At 48.5% G+C, this 19991-nt stretch overlaps 1 protein-coding gene and 1 long non-coding RNA gene across 2 annotated transcripts in view; both read left to right on the top strand.

Annotated features, from left to right (window-relative positions):
- Positions 1-9744, top strand: part of LOC140720632 (uncharacterized) — a 42548-nt gene extending 32804 nt beyond the window's left edge. Inside the window, exon 3 of the long non-coding RNA XR_012097232.1 lies at positions 9656-9744. This is a non-coding gene — a long non-coding RNA (uncharacterized lncRNA). The remainder of the gene's footprint in view (positions 1-9655) is intronic.
- LOC140720622 (NACHT, LRR and PYD domains-containing protein 3-like) overlaps positions 1-19991 on the top strand; it is a 745417-nt gene that overhangs the window by 472101 nt on the left and 253325 nt on the right. The window lies entirely within an intron of this gene.

Below are 19991 nucleotides of genomic sequence, written 5' to 3'. Positions count from 1 at the left end.
CCTCAGTGATATATATCAACCATCTTGTTAACCTCTGTCAAGCCTGTATCCCACCACCTCAATGATATATATCAACCATCTTGTTCAACCTCTGTCCAGTCCGTATGCCACCTCCTCAATGATATATATCAGCCATCTTGTTCAACCTCTATCCAGTCTGTATTCCACCACCTCAATGATATATATCAAACATCTTGTTCAACCTCTGTCCACTCAGTATCCCACCACCTCAATGATATATATCAAACATCTTGTTCAACCTCTGTCCAGTCTGTTTGCCACTACCTCAATGATATATATCAAACATCTTGTTCAACCCCGTTTCAGACTGTATCCCATTGCCGCAATGATATCTTTAAGCAATCTTTCTTCTAAACTTTGTCCTCATTGTGAAGTTTTGTTTTGCCCTTTTTTTGTGTGTGAAAATAATAGAAACACCAGAGGTTTAGTTGGACACAGCACGTGGCAGAGAAAAAGCAACCATTTCAATTTTAGATTCACCGTTACAAAATGGTTGCAGTGTTAATCTTCATCATAATGGAACATAGGATCTGATGTTGAGTTTATTATTTCCTTTTTTGGTTATTTTCGGTGAGCCACTTCCTCTGTTTCCAGGGTAACGGCCCGTCAGAGCTGCAGCAAGTGTTGCAGTTTTTATCGCTCTGTGGTCACCGCCTCTCAGCGTAGAGACAGTGGCCTCGGGAGCAAATGTAACAGAGTGATAGTGGGAGGAAAGGATGCTGTGAGTATTGACTGTATGGGATGTGTTACACAAGGGTCAGAATGAACTCAGAACTAATAAATTGTTTGGGGTGGGGTGGCATTTACAGTTCAGGGTGGCAATCGGTAACTATCTGTGCATTAAAATAAGGAGAAATACTACAGTTGCAGGAAATTTAAAGTGAGGAGGGGAAAATACTGGAAACGCTCAGCAGATCGGCAGCATCTTGGACAGTCTCAGTTCTGGAACTGGGTATTCCACCATTTCTCTTTTCAGAGATGTAGTCTGATGTACTGAGTTCCCAGCATTTTCTATTTTATAATTTTCCATTTTGTTCCTGCTACACTGCAGGAAAAATGGCAGCCCGCTCTGCTGGGCAATATCCCACACAGCAGGAAGATTGTGATCAAATGTGCTCGGTTTTGCTGCTGGGGTCAGGCTGAAGTGTATCCGCATCCTCTATACAGACCGGGGAACCAGCCTGAGCACCGGCCACAGCAGAGGGTCATTAGGTTCCAATTCCACCTGAGTTTGTGAATCGGAAATGGCAGGAACACCACGGAAAATCGCCGGCACCAAAGCGTCTTTGTATGGGTGATGATATTGGGCTGGTGACTCTGAGGATATGGAACCGGCAGTATACGGACTTCAGTCCAGGTTGGTAATTCGACAGCTGGGATCGGAATTTTCTCAGTCTGCAGTGATGCTGAAGTCTTGGGCGGTTGGGCGTTGGTTATGGGGAAATCACAGTCAACACTGCCCAATAGAACATCACATCTGTCAAGTATTTTGGAGATTATTAAAGAGTTAACTAGAGAGTTGGGTGAAGTTGGGCAGTGATGTTGTTCATCTGAACTTTGGTAAAGTCTGTAACAAGATCCCGCATGGCAGCTGATCGGGAAGGTTCGGTCATGTGGGATTCACGGGGAGCTGGCGAGGTGGATTCACACCGGGCTCAAGAACAAGAAGCAGATGGAAATGGCAGGAGGATGGGAACCGGAATGATTGAGCAGAGAAGGGGGAGAATAAATCTGAGATAGTGAGCAGTAAAGATGTCAGGAAGGACAGGCAGGCGATGGGGCAAATTGCAGACATTGGGATGAGTTGTGGTGCAATCAAGTTGCAGTGCAGTCAAAGAAAAAATTAACAAATACTGGACTTAAGGTGTTATTCTTAAATGCATGCAGCATAAGGAATACAGTGGATGATCTTGTCGTAGAGCTACAGATTAGCAGGTATGATATTGTGGCCATCACTGAGACAATGCTAAAGATGCATGCCTCTAGGAGCTGAACGTCCAAGGATACACGGTGTATCGGAAGGATAGGCAGGTAGGCAGAGGGGTTGGCGTGGCTTTATTGGTAATAAATTATATTAAATCATTAGAAGGAGGTGACATAGGATCGGAAAGTGCAGAATCTTTATAGGTTGGCCTAATAAATCGCAGGGGTAAAAGGACACTGATGGCAGATATATACAGGCCTCCTAACAGCTGCGGTGATACGGACTACAAATTTCAATAGGAAATAGAAAAGGCTTGCCAGAAGGGCAGTGTTATGATAATTGTTGGGGAGTTAAACATGTGAGTGGATTGGGAAAATCAGGTTGGCACTGGTTCTCAAGAGAGAGAATTTGTAGAATGTCTACGAGATGGCTTTTTAGAACAGCTTGTTGTTTAGCCCACTGGGGCATCGGCTGTATTGGATTGGGTATTGTGTAATGAACCAGAGGTGATTAGAGAGATTGAGGTGAAGGAACCCTTACGAGGCCGTTATCACAACATGACTGAGTTCACTGTGAAATTTAAGAAAGGAAAGCCTAAATCTGATGTGTCGGTATTTCAGTGGAGTAAAATAAATTACAGTGACATGAGAGAGGATCTGGTCAAGGTTGACTGGAAAGGGACACTAGCGTGAATAACGGCAGAGCAGCAGTGGCTGGAGTTTATGCGAGAAGTGAGGAAGGTGAAAGACAGATATATTCCAAAAAAGAAGAAATTTTCGAGTGGAAAAAGGATGAAACCGTGGCTGACAAGAGATGTCAAAGTCAAAGTAAAAGCAAAGCAGAGGGCATACAAGGAAGCAAAAATTAGTGGGAAGACTGAGGATTGGGAAGATTTTAAAAGCTTACAAAAGGAAAGTAAGAAGGTCATTAAGAGAGAAAAGAACAACTATGAAAGGAAGCTAGCAAATAATATCAAAGAGGATACTAAAACCTTTTTCAAGTATATAAAGTGTAAAAGACAGGTGAGAGTAGATATAGGACCGATAGAAAACGATGCTGGAGAAATTGTAATGGGAGATAAGGAGATGGCAGAGGAACTGAATGAGTATTTTGCATCAGTATTCACTGAGGAAGACTTCAGCAATATAGCGGACATTCAAGGGTGTCGGGGAAGAGAAATATGCACAGTCACAATTACGACAGAGAAAGTACTCAGGAAGCAGAATAGTCTAAGAGTAGATAAATCTCCTGTACCAGATGGAATGCACCCTCGTGTTCTGAAGGAAGTAGCAGTGGAGATTGCGGAGGCATTAGCAATGATCTTTCAAATGTCAATAGATTCTGGCCTGGTTCCGAGGACTGGAAGATTGCAAATGTCACTCCGCTATTTAAGAAGGGGGCAAGGAAGCAAAAAGGAAATTATAGACCTGTTAGCTTGACATCTGTGGTTGGGAAGTTTTTGGAGTTGATTATCAAGGATGAGGTTACGGAGTACCTGGAGGCATATGACAAGATAGGCAGAACTCAGCATGGTTTCCTTAAAGGAAAATCCTACCCGACAATCGTATTGCAATTTTTTGAGGAAATTACAAGCAGGCTAGACAATGGAGATGCAGTGGATGTTGTGTATTTGGATTTTCAGAAGGCCTTTGACAAGGTGCCGCACATGAGGCTGCTAAACAAGATAAGAGCCCATGGAATTACGGGAAAGTTACATATGTGGATAGAGCGTTTGTTGATTGGCAGAAAATAGAGAGTGGGAATAAAGGGATCCCATGCTGGTTGGCTGCCGGTTACCAGTGGTGTTCCACAGGGTTCTATGTTGGAGCCGTTTCTTTTTACGTTGTATATCAACGATTTGGATTATGGAATAGATGGCTTTGTGGCTAAGTTTGCTGATGATACAAAGATAGGTGGAGGGGCCCGTAGTGCTGAGGAAACAGAGAGTCTGCAGAGAGACTTGGATAGATTGGGGGAATGGGCAAAGAAGTGGCAATTGAATTACAATGTGGGAAAGTGTATGATGATGCTCTTTGGTAGAAGAAATAAGCGGGCAGTCTACTATTTGAATGGGGAGAGAATTCAAAGTTCTGAGATGCAACGGGACTTGGGAGTCCTCGTGCAGGATACCCTTAAGGTTAACCTCCAGGTTGAGTCGGTGGTGAAGAAGGCGAATGCAATGTTGGCATTCATTTCTAGAGGAATAGAGTTCAGGAGTAGGGATGTGATATTGAGGCTCTATAAGGCACTGGTAAGACGTCACTTGGAATACTGTGTGCAGTTTTGTTTTCCTTCTTTAAGAAAGGATGTGCTGACATTGGAGAGGGTTCAGAGAAGATTCACTAGAATGATTCCGGGAATGAGAGGGTTAACATATGAGGAATGTTTGACCGCTCTTGGACTGTACCCCTTGAAGTTTAGAAGAATGAGGGGGGACCTCATAGAAACATTTTGAATGTTGAAAGGCATGGACAGAGTGGATGTGGCAAAGTTGTTTCCCATGGTGGGGGAGTCTAGTACAAGAGGACGTGACGTGAGGATTGCAGGGCGCCCATTCAGAAAGGAGATGCAAAGAATTTTTTTAGCCAGAGGATCTGTGGAATTTGTTTTCACGGGCCGCAGTGGAGGTCAAGTCATTGGGTGCATTTAAGACAGAGATTTATAGGTGTCTGAGTAGTCAGGGCATCAAAGGTTATCATGAGAAGGCGAGGGAATGGGACTAAATGGGAGAATGGATCAGCTCATGATAAAATGGTGGAGCAGACTCGATGGGCCAAATAGCCGACTTCTGCTCCTTTGTCTTATGGTCTTATGGTGTTGGGCAGGATCCCTAATCACAGCAGGAAGATAGTGTTCAAGTGTGCTTGGTTTTGCTGCTGGGGTCAGGCTGAAGTGTATCCGCATCCTCTATACAGACCGGGGAACCAGCCTGAGCACCGGCCCCGGCAGAGGGTCATTAGCTTCCAATTCCACCTTAGTTTGTGAATCGCAAATGGCAGGAACACCACGGCAAATTGCCGGCACCAAAGCGTCTTTGTATGGGTGATAATATTGGGCTGGTGATTCTGAGGATATGGAACTGGCAGTATACGGGCTTCAGTCCAGGTTGGTAATTCGACAGCTGGGATCGGAATTTTCTCAGTCTGCAGTGATGCTGAAGTCATGGGCGGTTGGGCGTTGGTTATGGGGAAATCACAGTCAACACTGCCCAATAGAACATCACATCTGTCAAGTATTTTGGAGATTATTTAAGAGTTAACTAGGGAGTTGGGTGAAGTTGGGCAGTGATGTTGTTCATCTGAACTTTGGTAAAGTCTGTAACAAGATCCCGCATGGCAGCTGATCGGGAAGGTTCGGTCACGTGGGATTCACGGGGAGCTGGCGAGGTGGATTCACACCGGGCTCGAGAACAAGAAGCAGAGGGAGATGATTGATGATGGTTTTAGCGAATGGAGCCCTGTCGCGAGTGGGATGTGTGTGTCAGTGTCGAGACCTCTGTAATTCACTATTCATGTCACTGGTTTGTATGTGAATGTACGTGGCACAGTTAGCAAGCTTGAATTTAATTGAATTAAATTGAATTGATTTCTTACATCCTTCACCCACATGAGGAGTAAAAATCATTACGTTACGTCTCGGTCTAAATGTGCAATGTGCAATCAAACTATTTTATAATAATTTATAATGAATTGAACAGTCAATATAATATCAAATCAGCGTGAGCTAATCAGTCTGATGGCCTATTGGAAGAAGCTCTCCCGGAGCCTGTTGGTCCTGGCTTTTATGCTGCGGTACCGTTTCTTGGATGGTAGCAGCTGGAGCAGTTTGTGTTTGAGGTGACTCTGGTCCCCAAGGATCCTTCGGATCCTTGTAAGTGTCCTGAAACATAGGAAGTTCACAACTACAGATGTGCTGGGCTGTCCGCACCACTCTCTCTGGAGTCCTGCGATTGAGGGAGTTACACTTCCCACACCAGGCAGTGATGCAGCCAGTCAGGATGCTCTGAATTGTGCCCCTATAAAAAGTTTTTAGGATTTGTGGTTGATACTGAACTTCCACAATCGTCTGTGGTGAAAGAGACTCTTTTGTGCCTTTTTCACCGCACAGCTGGTGTGAACAGACCACGTGGGATCCTCGGTGATGTGGATGGCAGGAACTTAAAGCTGTTCACCGTCTCAACCCCAGATTCATTGATGTCAATAGGGGTCAGCCCGTCTCCATTCCTCCTGTAATCCACAACCAGCTCCTTTGTTTTTGTGACATTGGGGGAAAGGTTATTTTGCCACCACTGCGTCAGAGAGATGACTTCTTCCCTATAGGCCACCTCATTATTGCTTGAGAGCAGTCTAATCAATGTAGTGCCGTCGTCAGATTTAATTAGCAGATTAGAGCTGTGGATAGCAGCATTGTCACGGATATACAGGGAGACTAAATTCGGGAGATTGGTTGATAAGGCAACAGGTGACAATGAATTTCAAAGACATCTTGGTCAGTTATGTAGATGGGCTGAGGAATGGTAAATGGTTTACAACGTGGACAAGTGAAAGATGGTGCATTTTGGACAGTCAGACCAGGGTGGGACTGGTATAGTGAATGGGAGGGCACCGAGTGTTGTGGAACAGAGCGACCTGGGAGTACAAGAATACAGTTCAGTGAAAATGGACGGGCAAGTATAGAAGGTGAAAAAGAAGGCTTGACGCATGCTGGCCTTAGGGCTTTGAGGTCTGGATTATGGGCATTATATTGTAGTTATATAAATTGTTGGCGCGGCTACACAGTGTATTATGTACAGTTGTGTTCACCCTACTGTAGGAAAGATATTATCAGTCTGGAGAGGGTGCAAACGAGATTGCTGAAGATGCTGACTGGACTAGAGGGGCGAGTCACAGGGAGAGATCAGCCGAGCTGGATCTTTATTTCAGAGGAGGGTGACATTGTAGAAGTTTACATAATCAAGAGGGAGTATAGATAATGTGGTTGGTCGTGGTATTTTCCCCAAGGTTCAAGATTCAAAATTGTTTAATGTTATTCCAGTACATAAGTGTAAAGTGTGATCTGGCCAGCACGGTACGGGACCGAGGGACACGCTCCCCGTTCCCTGTTACTGACTCTCACCATCTTCTGCGCGCACCAGCTCCCCACCCCACCCACTGCCCACGCGCGCCCTCTCGCGGATCTTCGACACCCTTGCGCTTCCGGGCTGATGTTGAGACGATATAAGCATGTTGCGTGTACCCGGTATCTCTCGTGAAGTGGCATGATATTTACTTGTCTCTCATTGGTGAGAGCAAATGCCAATTTAGCATACCAACCAACGGGGATATGGGTTTCGTCATTATGGTGTTCCCTCCTTCGACCCCCACCACGTGTTTCCCAACCTGATTCCCGTGAAAGATCCAAAAAGCTTGTTTCTTTAATGTCACACGGAGAGCGGAGAGGGGTAGAGAGGGAATTAGTGTGGGATCCTGTTGAAGGTGTCGGAAGTTGTGGAGGATAATGTGCTGGATCCGGAGGCTGTTGGGGTGGTAGGAATAGGGAATAGCATTTTTGATTTGGCAGGGTGGGAAGAGGTATAGTCGAGATAATTATGAGAGTCAGCTTCCACTTATTTTCCATTTATTACCACGGAGTTAATAGGTCTGGCTGGTTTTCTTAGTATTGAGCAATAAGCCAGCTTTCCACTTTCTTCTTTCACTTTCATTAGAAGCTTCCTCAGATCCTCCTCACTTTCAGCCATTAGAATAGTATCGTCTGCATATCCGAAGTTGTTATTATTTTGTCTGGTAATTTTGATTCCAGCACTTTGAGTCCTTGAGACCAGCATTCCTCATGATATGTTCAGCATATAGATTAAATAAGTAGGGTGACAGTATGCAGTCTTGTCGTACTCCTTTCCCAATCTTAAAACAGTTTGTTGTTGCGTGGTCAGTTCTAACTGTTGCTTCTTGATCTTTGTACAAGTTTCTCATAAGGCAGATCAGATGTCCTGGTATCCCCATTTCTTTGCCATAGTTTATTCTGGTCCACACTGTTGAAGGCTTTTGAGTCGTCATTAAAACATAGATAAATATTTCTCTGGAATTCTCTTGATTTCTCTATTATCCAGCATAAGTTAACAATTTGGTGCCTGATGCCTCTGCCTCTTCCAAAACCAGCTTGTACATCCGGCTATTCTCATTTGGTATATTGCTGGAGTCTTGCTTGCATGATCGTTGGTAATACCTTGCTACCATGTGGAAATTGTTCGGTAATTTGAACATTCCTTTACATTTCCCTTTTTGGAAATTGGGATATAATTTTTTTTTTCATTTTAAATGTCATTGTTAGGTTTTCCAGATCTGCTGGAAAATTGCATGCAACACTTTTACAGCAACACATTTTAAAGTTTGAAACAATTCAACTGGACTCCAGTCACATCGTGCAGCCTTATTATTGGCGATATTTTCTATTGCCCATTCGAATTCACTTTCCAGAATTTCCGGCTCTAGATCGAGAAGGGAGTCATTGCAAGTATCTTGGCTGTTGGGATATTTCCTGTACTTTGTTGGGATATTTCCACTTCTTTGTATGCCTGCCATCACTTTTTGATGTATTTGCTTCTGTAAGGGCCTCCCCTCAATTCTCTTTTACTGTACTTAATTTTGCATGAAATGATCCTTTCATTTGAATAGGTTTCTTGTTTTTTCCAATTCTGTTGTTTACTTCCTTCTTTGCATCGCTCCTTTAAGTAAGCTTCCTTACGTCTCCTTGCTATCTTCTTGAACGTTGTGTTCATTTGGAGGTATTTGTTCCAATCTCCATTGGCCTTCACTTCTCTTCACTGTTCAGCTTCCGCAGAAATCCATTTTGCTTTCCTGGTCTTCTTTTTGTTTGTAATATTTTTTGTTGGTACCTCTTGTATAATGCTCCTTATTGTTATCCATAGTTCTTCTGGCATTGCTCTCCACCAGCTTTAATCCATGAATCTGTTCTTCACCTCAACGGCATATTCTAGAGGGATGCTCTCAACATCAAACTTTCCCGGCACGTTGGTTTTCCTGGTGCTCTTCAGTCTCATTCTGAATATTGTCACAATCAGCTCATGGTCTGAGATTGTCAGAGACCAGAGGGACCGAGGAGTTAAAGTGCACAGTAGTTCAATGCGGCGACACGGGGTGGTGAAGGTGTGTTTATTACTCTGTCCTTCAACAGTCAGGGTGCTGAGTGCAGGAGTTGGGAAATAATTATTTTATTTATTTTTTTATTGAGATACAGCGAGCCACGCTGTCCATTAAGTCCCCCACTTTGATCCTAGTCTTGTCACAGGGCAATTTACAATGACCAATTAACCAGTCCACCGGTACTTCTTAAGACTGTGGGAGGGGGGCAGCCGGACCACCTAGAGGAAATGCATGTGATCACGGTGAGAACCTGCAAACTGTTACTGGGAGCAGCGGGAATTGCAACCACGTCGAACTGTAAAGGGTTGTGTTAACTACTATGGTGCCGTTGTACAAGGCGTTGGTGATATTGTGTTTGGAAAGGCTTGGTTAAAGTGGAAGGAGTGCAGAGATTTGTGAGTCTCTTGTCAGGGCCAGAAGGCCTCAGTTCTGGGGAGAGAATGACCACTTTATACCTTTACTCCCTGAGCAGCGACCTTACAAAAATGTTTGAAATTTGAAGAGCAGAGTAACTGACTCTGACGCAAACGTTTTAATTTGTGTAATTCAGATCATCGCCAGCAGGAGGTGCTTTCCCGGACGGCATACAAGAAGACGATAATCAACCAGCCTCAGTCAGTCAGAATGGACACAGGTATGTTCACTGGGCTCTTTCTCATTAAAACTCTGTCCTTATGGTACACGTGTAGTCAAATCATCAATAGTTCAGAGGAATAGACTTGGGAGATAAAGGGGCAGAGAGAAACTATCATCATTGATCCTACTGGTAAGTCAACCTTGAGCACTGCAACAATACACCAGGTTCAGCGCAGGGACCTAACAAGGGGAATGGTCGAATCACTCTGCTCACCAGGCAAATCTTCACCTGAATGAAAGGAGAAGGAGCTCCTGAATAAGGTGGGTGTGGGCGAAACTCAGACAGGAATACAACAGCAGGCAATGTAACTGTCCAGGGAACAGATAAAATTTATGTCAGTATTTGGACCATCCTGATGTGGGAAATGCCTTCAACAGCCAGTGAGAGAAACACATCAAACATGAGGAAATCTGTAGATGCTGGAAATTCAAACAACACACACAAAATGCTGGTGGAACACAGCAGGCCAGGCAGCATCTATAGGAGAAGCACTGTCGACGTTTCTGGCCGAGTACCATAAGCACCCGCATGGGTACCAGTTATGCCTGCCTTTTTGTTGGCTTGTAGAACAGTCCATGTTCCAAGTCTATACGGGTATCCGTCCCCCTCTTTTCCTTCGCTACATCGGTGACTGCATTGGCGCTGCCTCCTGCACGCATGCTGAGCTCGTTGACTTCATTAACTTTGCCTCCAACTTTCACCCTGCCCTCAAATTTACCTGATCTATTTCTGACACCTCCTTCCCCTTTCTTGATCTTTCTGTCTCCATCTCTGGAGACGGCTTATCTCCTGATATCTATGTAACACTTACCCAACAGGCTGGTATATGTCTAGGGGAAAAGGAGATCCAACCACTCACCAACCCACCTCCCGTACACGCAGGTGCTGTGAGAATCGCGATTATGCCTCGCGCCCGCCAACAGTATCAAACCCACAACAAATACCGGTATGAAATACACTTTAAAGAGTTTACTAAAATTAAAAGAGTATTAGGCAATACAATATATATATACAAAAGAAAAAAACAAAAGGCGCTGACATCAAAGTTCAGTCAGTTTAGTGCACTCATTGGAGCTCAACCAGCGAACCATTCGACTCCTCGTCGCTTGCCCCCCCGACTTCCACGTCTTCCACCTCGGACTCCCTGGTGGTCTTCCGAGCGCACGTCCTCCTTCCTCGGCGTCTCCCTCCCGACTCTCCTCACACCCCAAGCCCGCGCAAACCCCTCCCCCAAGTTCCCAGCCTCACAAAACACAATAACATTCCCCATTGATTAACAAATGAATACAATTACCATACCAGCCATTCTAAAGCGAAACAACGACGAGAGAAACATTTAACAGACAAAGAAACATTCCTACTCGTAACAAACCAAAGAAGCCCTTTTTAGTAACATACACAGGACATTGTACATTCTCTCCCCACCAGCAAATGTCATGCCCTCATGGCATTACTAGAGTTCCCCAAAGCTTCTTGCAACACCCAAAACCCAACCCAGGTGCAGAAAGCAGTGACATAACTACCCAGAGCAGTAGAAATCACACTCGGTTCTCCTGGTACCACATATGTCAACCGCTCCGGGGGGCGCCTAATCCTCTGAGATCTCCATACCCCTTCTGCCCCACTGGGCTCCCTCTTCACCTGCGAACCCACTGTCTCGGACACCCCAGGTCTTCCTGACAGACCCTCACCCCCTTCCTCACGGGGGTCCTCCCTCACCTGAGATCTCTCCGGCTCACGCTCGGGCTCCACCCTCTCTCCCACCAATGTTGGCTGCCTCTCCATCTGACCCTCAAGACCTTCCCTCCTCTCACCCAATTCAGTATGGGAAGGGCCAGGAGCCTCCTCTCCTGGTACTGGAGCACCAGCGAATGGGAACAGGGGCCACTCATCTGAGTCGTCCTCTTCCGAATCAGTAGCCATTTCCGGGCGAGGGACCCGTCCCCGCTCTTCAGCAGCGGGCTCTTCCCTTTCTCTGCGCCCTCGCAGAGTCCTTGTACTAGGCGTAACCTCCCACTCGGGCTCCTTATCCACCTGCACCGCTTGACCCAGTGGCAGCAGGTGATTCCGATGGAGTACCTTGATAGGCCCTTTCCCATCCTTGGGTTTCACCCGGTAAACTGGCAGGTTCGGCATCTGGCTCTCTATTACATAGGGGCTGGTCGCCCATCGGTCTGCCAACTTGTGCTTACCAGGGAGTCCCAAATTCCGTAAAAGGACCCGGTCGCCTGGCAATAATTGAACAAACTTCACCTTTCGATCATACCGCATCTTATTCCTCTGATTTTGTTTGGTAGCCGCCACCTCGGCCAACTCGTACGCCCGCTGTAACTCCCTCTTCATGTCGGACACATACTTTAGATGGGACTTCCCGGGTAATTTGCCCACTTCACCCCCAAAACACAAGTCAATGGGCAACCTCGCTTCCCGCCCGAACATCAGATAATAGGGCGAATATCCTGTAGCATCATTGCGAGTACAATTGTAACAGTGAACCAATTGTCCAATATGACGACTCCACCTGCTTTTCTGCCCAATCTCCAGCGTCCCGAGCATATCCAACAGGGTCCGGTTGAACCTCTCTGGCTGCGGTTCTCCCTGTGGGTGATATGGGGTAGTCCTGGATTTCTCAACCCCAAGCATAGTCAGTAATTCATGGATAAGGCGGCTCTCAAAGTCCCGCCCCTGATCGCTATGGATTCGCCTGGGAAGGCCGTAATGAACAAAATACTTCTCCCATAACACCGTCGCCTTCTGATCCTTAGTGGGAAATGCCTAAGCATAGCGAGTGTAATGATCGGTGATGACTAAGACATTCGCGATGTTGCTGGTGTCAGGTTCAATCGACAGAAAATCCATACATACCAGGTCCAGAGGTCCCGCACTCTGCAAGTGCGACAGTGGAGCCGCCAACCTGGGCAGGGTCTTCCTCCGGATGCAACGACTGCAGCCCCTACAGTATTCTTCGACTTCCCCCCTCATCCGGGGCCAGTAGAACCGGTCTTTGAGTAATCCATAGGTCTTTTCCACCCCCAAGTGTCCAGAATCATCATGTAGGGCCTGGAGTACAGCCTGCCGATACTCCTCCGGCAGGACCAGTTGCCAACAGTGGGGTTGGTCCGGAGGTGCCGTTACCCGGTACAAGATTTGGTTCTTTAACTTCAACTGAGACCACTCCTTCAACAACAGGGACACGAATGGGTGTTTCGCCTTCTCAGCCAACGCCCCATCCCCCCTCTCGACCGCTCTCCACACTGTGCCAATGCCCGGGTCATTTTGCTGAGCAGCTGCCACTTCCCCCGGACTCAGTTCCGGCAACTGTTTAGTCCGCAGTGCGGTCAGGTCACAGTAAGCTAGGGGTATGGCGTCGTCAAAACCCCCAAATGGTCCACGGCTCGTTCCAGCCTCCCTCTTCCCTCAGCCTTCACGGTGATAGCAAATTGACACATCGCCTTCACTCCAGGGGCAGGGACACTCTCCCACTCCTCGTCCCTCTCCTGTTCCCCCGGCTCCCGATGAGACAAAGCATCCACATCGACATTCTTGCTTCCGGGCCGGTACCTCAGGCTGAAATCATATACCAACAAGGCCGCCAGCCACCGATGTCCTGTGGCATCCAGCTTCGCCAAAGTCAAAATATAAGTGAGAGGATTGTTATCCGTTCGCACTTCAAACTTGGCTCCGTACAGGTAATCGCCCAACTTGTCCACCAACGCCCACTTCAGCGCCAGGAACTCCAACTTGTGAGTGGGATAGTTTCTCTCTGATGGCGACAAGCTTCGGCTGACAAAGGCTACCGGCGTCAATGCTTTGCCATGCTCCTGGTACAGAACAGCCCCGAGATCCTCTCGACTGGCATCCGTGTGCAGCACATATGGCTTCTGGGGATCGGCAAAAGCCAACACCGGGGCCTGGGTCAGTGCCCTTTTCAAAGATCGGAATGCCTCTTCACATTGATCGTCCCATCTTGAGCCAAAAGGTTCCGCCGGGTTCCAGTATCCTCCAGCGTCCTGCCTCTGGTCCCCCATCCTTTTCTTTCCCACCGGGGGATAGCCACACAACAGCTGAGACAACGGGTGACACACTTTGGCGTATCCTTTCACAAATCGCCGGTAATACCCACAGAACCCCAAAAATGAGCGCAGAGCGCCTACTTTCTGGGGTCTCGGCCAGGTGGTCACGGGCTCTATCTTGGTTGGATCAGTAGCCACTCCCTCTCGCGAAATGATATGGCCAACATAGCTAACCGACGACTTGCAGAACTGGCATTTGTCCAGGGAAAGCTTCAACCCTTCTTCATTTAGCCAGCCCAACACCTTCAACAGCCTCTCCTCATGTTCCTCCAAAGTCGATTCAAACACTATCAAATCGTCCAGGTACACCAGCACCTCTAACAGATTCATATCCCCCACAGTTCTCTCCATGAGCCTCTGGAAGGTGGCTGGGGCTCCCGATATGCCTTGGGGCATTCGTTCAAACTGAAAGAACCCCAGCGGGCAGATAAAAGCGGTCTTCTCTTTATCGCCCGCACTCATCGGGATCTGGTAATACCCACTTCTTAAATCCAGCACACTGAACCACTTCGCACCGCTCAGGCAGGCCAGTGCATCCTCGACTCTTGGGACAGTATATTGATCAGGGACAGTTCGCCGATTCAACGTCCTGTAGTCAACACACATGCGCACTCGCCCATTCTTCTTCCGTGCCACCACTATTGGGGACGGATAAGGACTTCGGGACCCAGCTATGATTCCGGCCTCCTTCAACTTGCACAAGTGCTGCCGCACATCCTCAACATCTGCCGGAGCCAGCCGCCGGGATCTCTCTCGGAACGGGGTGTCCTCCATCACCCGGATGGTGTGGCGAGTGCTTTTGTAGCAGCCAACATCAAACTCACCCCGAGAAAAAACAGCTTCCATCTTCAGCATCTTCTCCACTAGCCTGTGTTTCCACTCCGGCGACACAGGGGAATCCCCGAAGTTAAAGACTTCAGCGGTCAGCTCCCTTCGATGCTCCGATCCCTCCCCGTTAGGGGTCCTCACTGGTGCGCTAGACATTACCGTCACCGGGAACAGATGTGCCAGCGGCATTCCCCTCTTAAAGGTGATTTCTCTTGCCGTGGTGTTCCTGACACTTATAGCTATACGCCTCGCATGTACCACCCCTGGTCTCTGCACTTCGGGCCTCACCAGCGCCCCGCCGGAAATCGTGTCTCCCCTTCAAGATCGTCCGGGGCGTCTACTAACAGGGCTTCACCCGTCGGCACTCCTGGGAATCTGGGGGTCCCCATCACTAGTGCTACCTCCCCGGGTCGGATCACCTTGGGCTCGCCTGCGTACACCACACCGTCCCTCGTTTACACTCCGGGTCCAGTCCGAGGGAGGCAACCCCTTCTTCGAACATTGCTCGAAACACTGGATGCACCGAGAGGGTCTCAAGAAAGTCTTCCCCCGCTTTCTCCTTACAAGCTCCCAGGAGCCGTCGCACAACGGGGGAATTAGTCCCCACCAGGAGGGCAGCACCACCGGTTTCCCCCGGGTCAGGACACACCAACACCAACGTCTCAATAGCTTCGGACACTCCCACCTCGCCCTCCGAGAACTCCAATCTCACCGATAGGTACCCATCATACGGGTAGTCACCCTCGCTCACACCCCAAATCTGCAGGGCATCAAATGGGGTTACGGGCAAATGCTTTAGATATTGGTTGTAGAAAGACCGATACAATAAGGTCACCTGCGATCCCATATCCAGAACGGCTTTTGCGTAAACTCCCTCTATCCGTAGACCCACACTGGCACGGGGTCCTACCAGCCCATCTGGAATAGAGGCGTGGGCACCCGGTGGTCCCCTGGCTGATCTCTGGGAACATGTTCCTCCAGAGGCTCCAGTCCGTTCCCTCACTGAGCCTCTCCTAAGTTTCCCGACACCTCCCCCTTCTTAGTCGCAGGGGGTTTGTCCTCCGCGGGACTCCTTGTCTCTCACAATCCCACCTAAAATGTCCCTCCTCTCCACAGCAAAAGCACACCCTCGGCTGCCCACAGTTCCGCCTGAAATGCCCCTCTTTCCCACAGTTAAAGCACACGCTGCCTGCCGCCCCTTCTCTCCCAGGACGACTCCCGCTCCCAACCCACGGCACTGGTCGCCCCTGAGAGTGGGTACCTCCCCTGTCCCTCCCCTCCAGAGGGGGTTCTCTACTCCCCAGGGGGTTGTCATTCCTCCACCCAGCCACCACTTCCTGTATCGCTGAGGATCGCTCCCGTAGGCCCGCGCCCCTTTTCCGCCCCAACGCTCTCTCTTCCTCCCACACCTCTCTAATCAGTGGCCCGAACGATGGAGGAGGGCCTTTCCTATAAGCCTGCCGGATAGTCCACGCCACCTTGTCCTCCTCCAGAGAGCCACTGAATAACTGACTCATCCTCACGCTAGCCACGTCAGGCGCCTTCACTACCCCCCGGCGCCGCAGCCCAGAGAGCATCCCCTCCCCCCTAAATATGTACTCGGAGAGCTTTTCCCCTCTCCGTTGCTCCAGGCGTTGGAACTCTGCTAAAAGCAGCCAGGGTTCCCCTGACAACCCAAATGCTCCCTGCAAAACTTCTATACATTCCTCCACTGAGGCCCCAGACTTTTCAGCTTTCAACTCCCGGACTGTTTTGGCTGCTAAACCCCTCAAACTTCCCACCAATCACTGCCGCTTCTCCTCCTCCGAGCCTGGCCACTCCTCTAACATCAAGGACGTATGCTCGATCCAGGTCTCATAGTCCACCTCCCCGTCCGGAGTAGGCTTGGCTCCGGAGAACACCCCCAGCTTCAGCCGTGGCCTCTCGGCCACTCCCACCAGGGAGTTAAGTGCGGCTGCCAGCTCCGAGGCTTCCCCACTACCTGGGGGGCGGGGCCTAGTCACGACTCCCTCCTCCCTCCTCCCTTTGCTAGTTCCTGCCACCTCTCTGGGGTTTTCCTCTAGCTCTAGCTCCTCCTCCGATGTCTCCTCATCCTCATCCTTGGAGAGGGTGTGGAGCCCCCACGGCCCCTCCTCCACCGGTACACTGACCGTCGCCGGCAGTTCCAATGTCCTGACGTCAGCACTCGTACGAACCAACACCCAGCTAGACTCCCTCTTTACCACACCGTCTAGCTACCAATTCTACCTGCCCCATACCCTTCACCAAACTTAACCCCCGCACTACCGTGTCTCCTGAAACTCGAAAATCCACTCCGCTCACTACGCAGCGAACAATCTTATCCCTGTCCATCTCCGCTCTGCTGCCTGCGCGATTCCACAGCCCCCTGACAATCCAATCCCGGCGAGCACCCCACAAATGTAACACTTACCCAACAGGCTGGTATATGTCGAGGGGAAAAGAAGATCCAGCCACTCACCAACCCCACCTCCCGTACACACAGGTGCTGTGAGAATCGCGTTTATGCCTCGTGCCCACCAACAGTATCAAACCCACAACAAATACCGGTATGAAATACACTTTAAAGAGTTTACTAAAATTAAGAGAGTATTAGGCAATACAATATCAAGACAAAAACAAAAGGCGCCAACTTATCAAAGTTCAGTCAGTTTAGTGCACTCGTTGGAGCTCAACCAGCGAACCATTCGACTCCTCGTCGCTTGCCCCCCCGACTTCCACGTCTTCCACCTCGGACTCCCTGGTGGTCTTCCGAGCGCACGTCCTCCTTCCTCGGCGTCTCCCTCCCGACTCCCTTCACCCCCAAGCCCGCGCAACCCCTCCCCCAAGTTCCCAGCCTCACAAAACACAATAACATTCCCCATTGATTAACAAATGAATACAATTACCATATCAGCCATTCTAAAGCGAAACAACGACGAGAGAAACATTTAACAGACAAAGAAACATTCCTACTCGTAACAAACCAAAGAAGCCCTTTTTAGTAACATACACAGGACATTGTACATCTACTATAAGCCTACAGACTCTCACAGCTACCTGAACTATTCCTCTTCCCACCCTGTCTCTTGCAAAAATGCTATCCCCTTCTCGAAATTCCTCCGTCTCCGCCGCATCTGCTCTCAGGATGAGGCTTTTCATTCCAGGACGAAGGAGATGTCTTCCTTTTTTAAACAAAGGGGCTTCTCTTCTTCCACCATCAACTCTGCTCTCAAACGCATCTCTCCCACTTCCCGCACATCTGCCCTCATCCCAACCGCCCGCCACCCGACTCAGGATAGGGTTCCCCTTGTCCTCACCTACCAGCCCACCAGCCTCCAGGTGCAACGTATAATTCTCCGTAACTTCCGCCACCATCAACGGGATCCCACTACCAAGCACATATTTCTCCCCCCCCCCCCCCCCCCACTTGCTGCTTTCTGCAAGGATCGCTCCCTGCACGACTTCCTTTTCTATTCGCCCCCCCACCAACCCTTCCCACCGATCTCCCTCCTGGCACTTATCCGTGTAAGCAGAACAACTGCTACACTTGCCCTTACACTTCCTCCCTCACCACCATTCAGGGCCCCAGACAGTCCTTCCAGGTGAGGTGACACTTCACCTGTGAGTCGGCTGGTGTGGTTTACTGCGTCCGCTGCTCCCGATGTGGCCTTTGGTGAGACCCGACGCAGACTGGGAGACCATTTCGCTGAACACCTACGCTCTGTCTGCAAGAGAAGGCAGGATCTCCCAGTGGCCACACATTTTAATTCCACGTCCCATTCCCATTCTGATATGTCTATCCATGGCCTTCTCTGCTGTCAAGATGAAACCGCATTCAGGTTGGAGGAACAACACCTTATATACTGGCTGGGTAGCCTCCAACCTGATGACATGAACATTGACTTCTTAACTTCCGTTAATGCCCCTCCTCCCCTTCTTACCCCATCTTTGACATATTTAGTTGGTATTTTTTCTCTCCGACTCTGCCCATCACTCTGCCTGTTCTCCATCTCCCTCTGGTGCACCCCTCCTTTCTTTCTCCCTAAGCCTCCCGTCCCATGATCCTTTCCCTTCTCCAGCTCTGTATCCCTTTTGCCAATCACCTTTCCAGCTCTTAGCTTCATCCCACCTCTCCGGTCTTCTCCTATCATTTCGCATTTCCCCTTCCCCCTCCTACTTTCAAATCTCTTACTATCTTTCCTTTCAGTTAGTCCTGACGAAGGGTCTCGGCCCGAAACATCGACAGTGCTTCTGCTATAGATACTGCCTGGCCTGCTGTGTTCCACCAGCATTTTGTGTGTGTTGAGAGAAATAGATGTTGTTTTCTGTTTGGAAGCGCAATAGTGAATTTCCCCCCGATTTTTGGGTTGTTGCATAATGGAGGTGAAGGAAGTTTCCCGGTGTCTGTTTTCTGTGGTCGAGTTGAAGAATGTTATATTGTGGGAGAACGGGATGGGTGCGGGAGACAGTGAACAACAGAAATTGTTAAAAGGCAACCTGGGGGGGCTAGGGAAACAAGAAAATGTCCTTGGCAAATAGGATTAAAGTAAAACAAAATGATAAGTAGGGAGAGCACTGCACAAAATGCTGGAGGAACTCAGCAGGTCAGGTAGCAACTATAGACAGAAATTAACTATTGACGTTTCGGGTTGAGGAATCTCAATCAGAGTATTTGTAAATTGATTTTAGAGTTGCCTTGGGCACATAAAATGGAGTCAGGACTGGAGGAGCGTTGTTCTGGCTGAAAACCTGTGACCAGCGGTGTCCGCAAAGTTCACTGTTTGGCCATGTGTCGTGTGTAATGTAAATAAATTAATAATAAACTATGTATTACTCAAAATAATATGCCAGGTGCACAGTTAATCCTGGAACGGTTAATACGATTGATGCACGGACTGGTCTTGTGATAGGTATGCATAGTTTCCTGAAAGTAGCAACACATTTGGTAGCGTGCTAACGATGAGTTGAGGTATTTGTTGAAGTTGGCCTGTAACTGGATATGCGTTGGTTAAGAGACAATTTCAGTATTGTGCACAGATCTGGTAACCACAAGTGATGTGGAGGGTCTGGAGAGGCTGCAGACGAGTTTCACCATAAATACCAGAGGGAATTGGCTTAAGGTTAGAGGGTAAAGTTTGAAGGGAATTTAGGATGCAGGTTTTCCACAGAGAGTGATCGGTGTCCGGAATGAGCTGCCGAGGGAAGGACTGGAAACAGATACTCAACAGCATCTGAGAGACGTTTGAACTCATGAGTAGGCCGGGAACAGAGGGATATTGACCATGTTCCTAAAGATGGGATTGGTTTAAATTGGCATCCTGTCCACAGACGCAGAGTACACTCTACCA

The sequence above is a fragment of the Hemitrygon akajei genome, unplaced genomic scaffold (genome assembly GCF_048418815.1).
Source record: "Hemitrygon akajei unplaced genomic scaffold, sHemAka1.3 Scf000045, whole genome shotgun sequence".
NCBI lineage: Eukaryota > Metazoa > Chordata > Chondrichthyes > Myliobatiformes > Dasyatidae > Hemitrygon > Hemitrygon akajei.
This window is presented reverse-complemented; position numbering and strand designations above follow the sequence as displayed.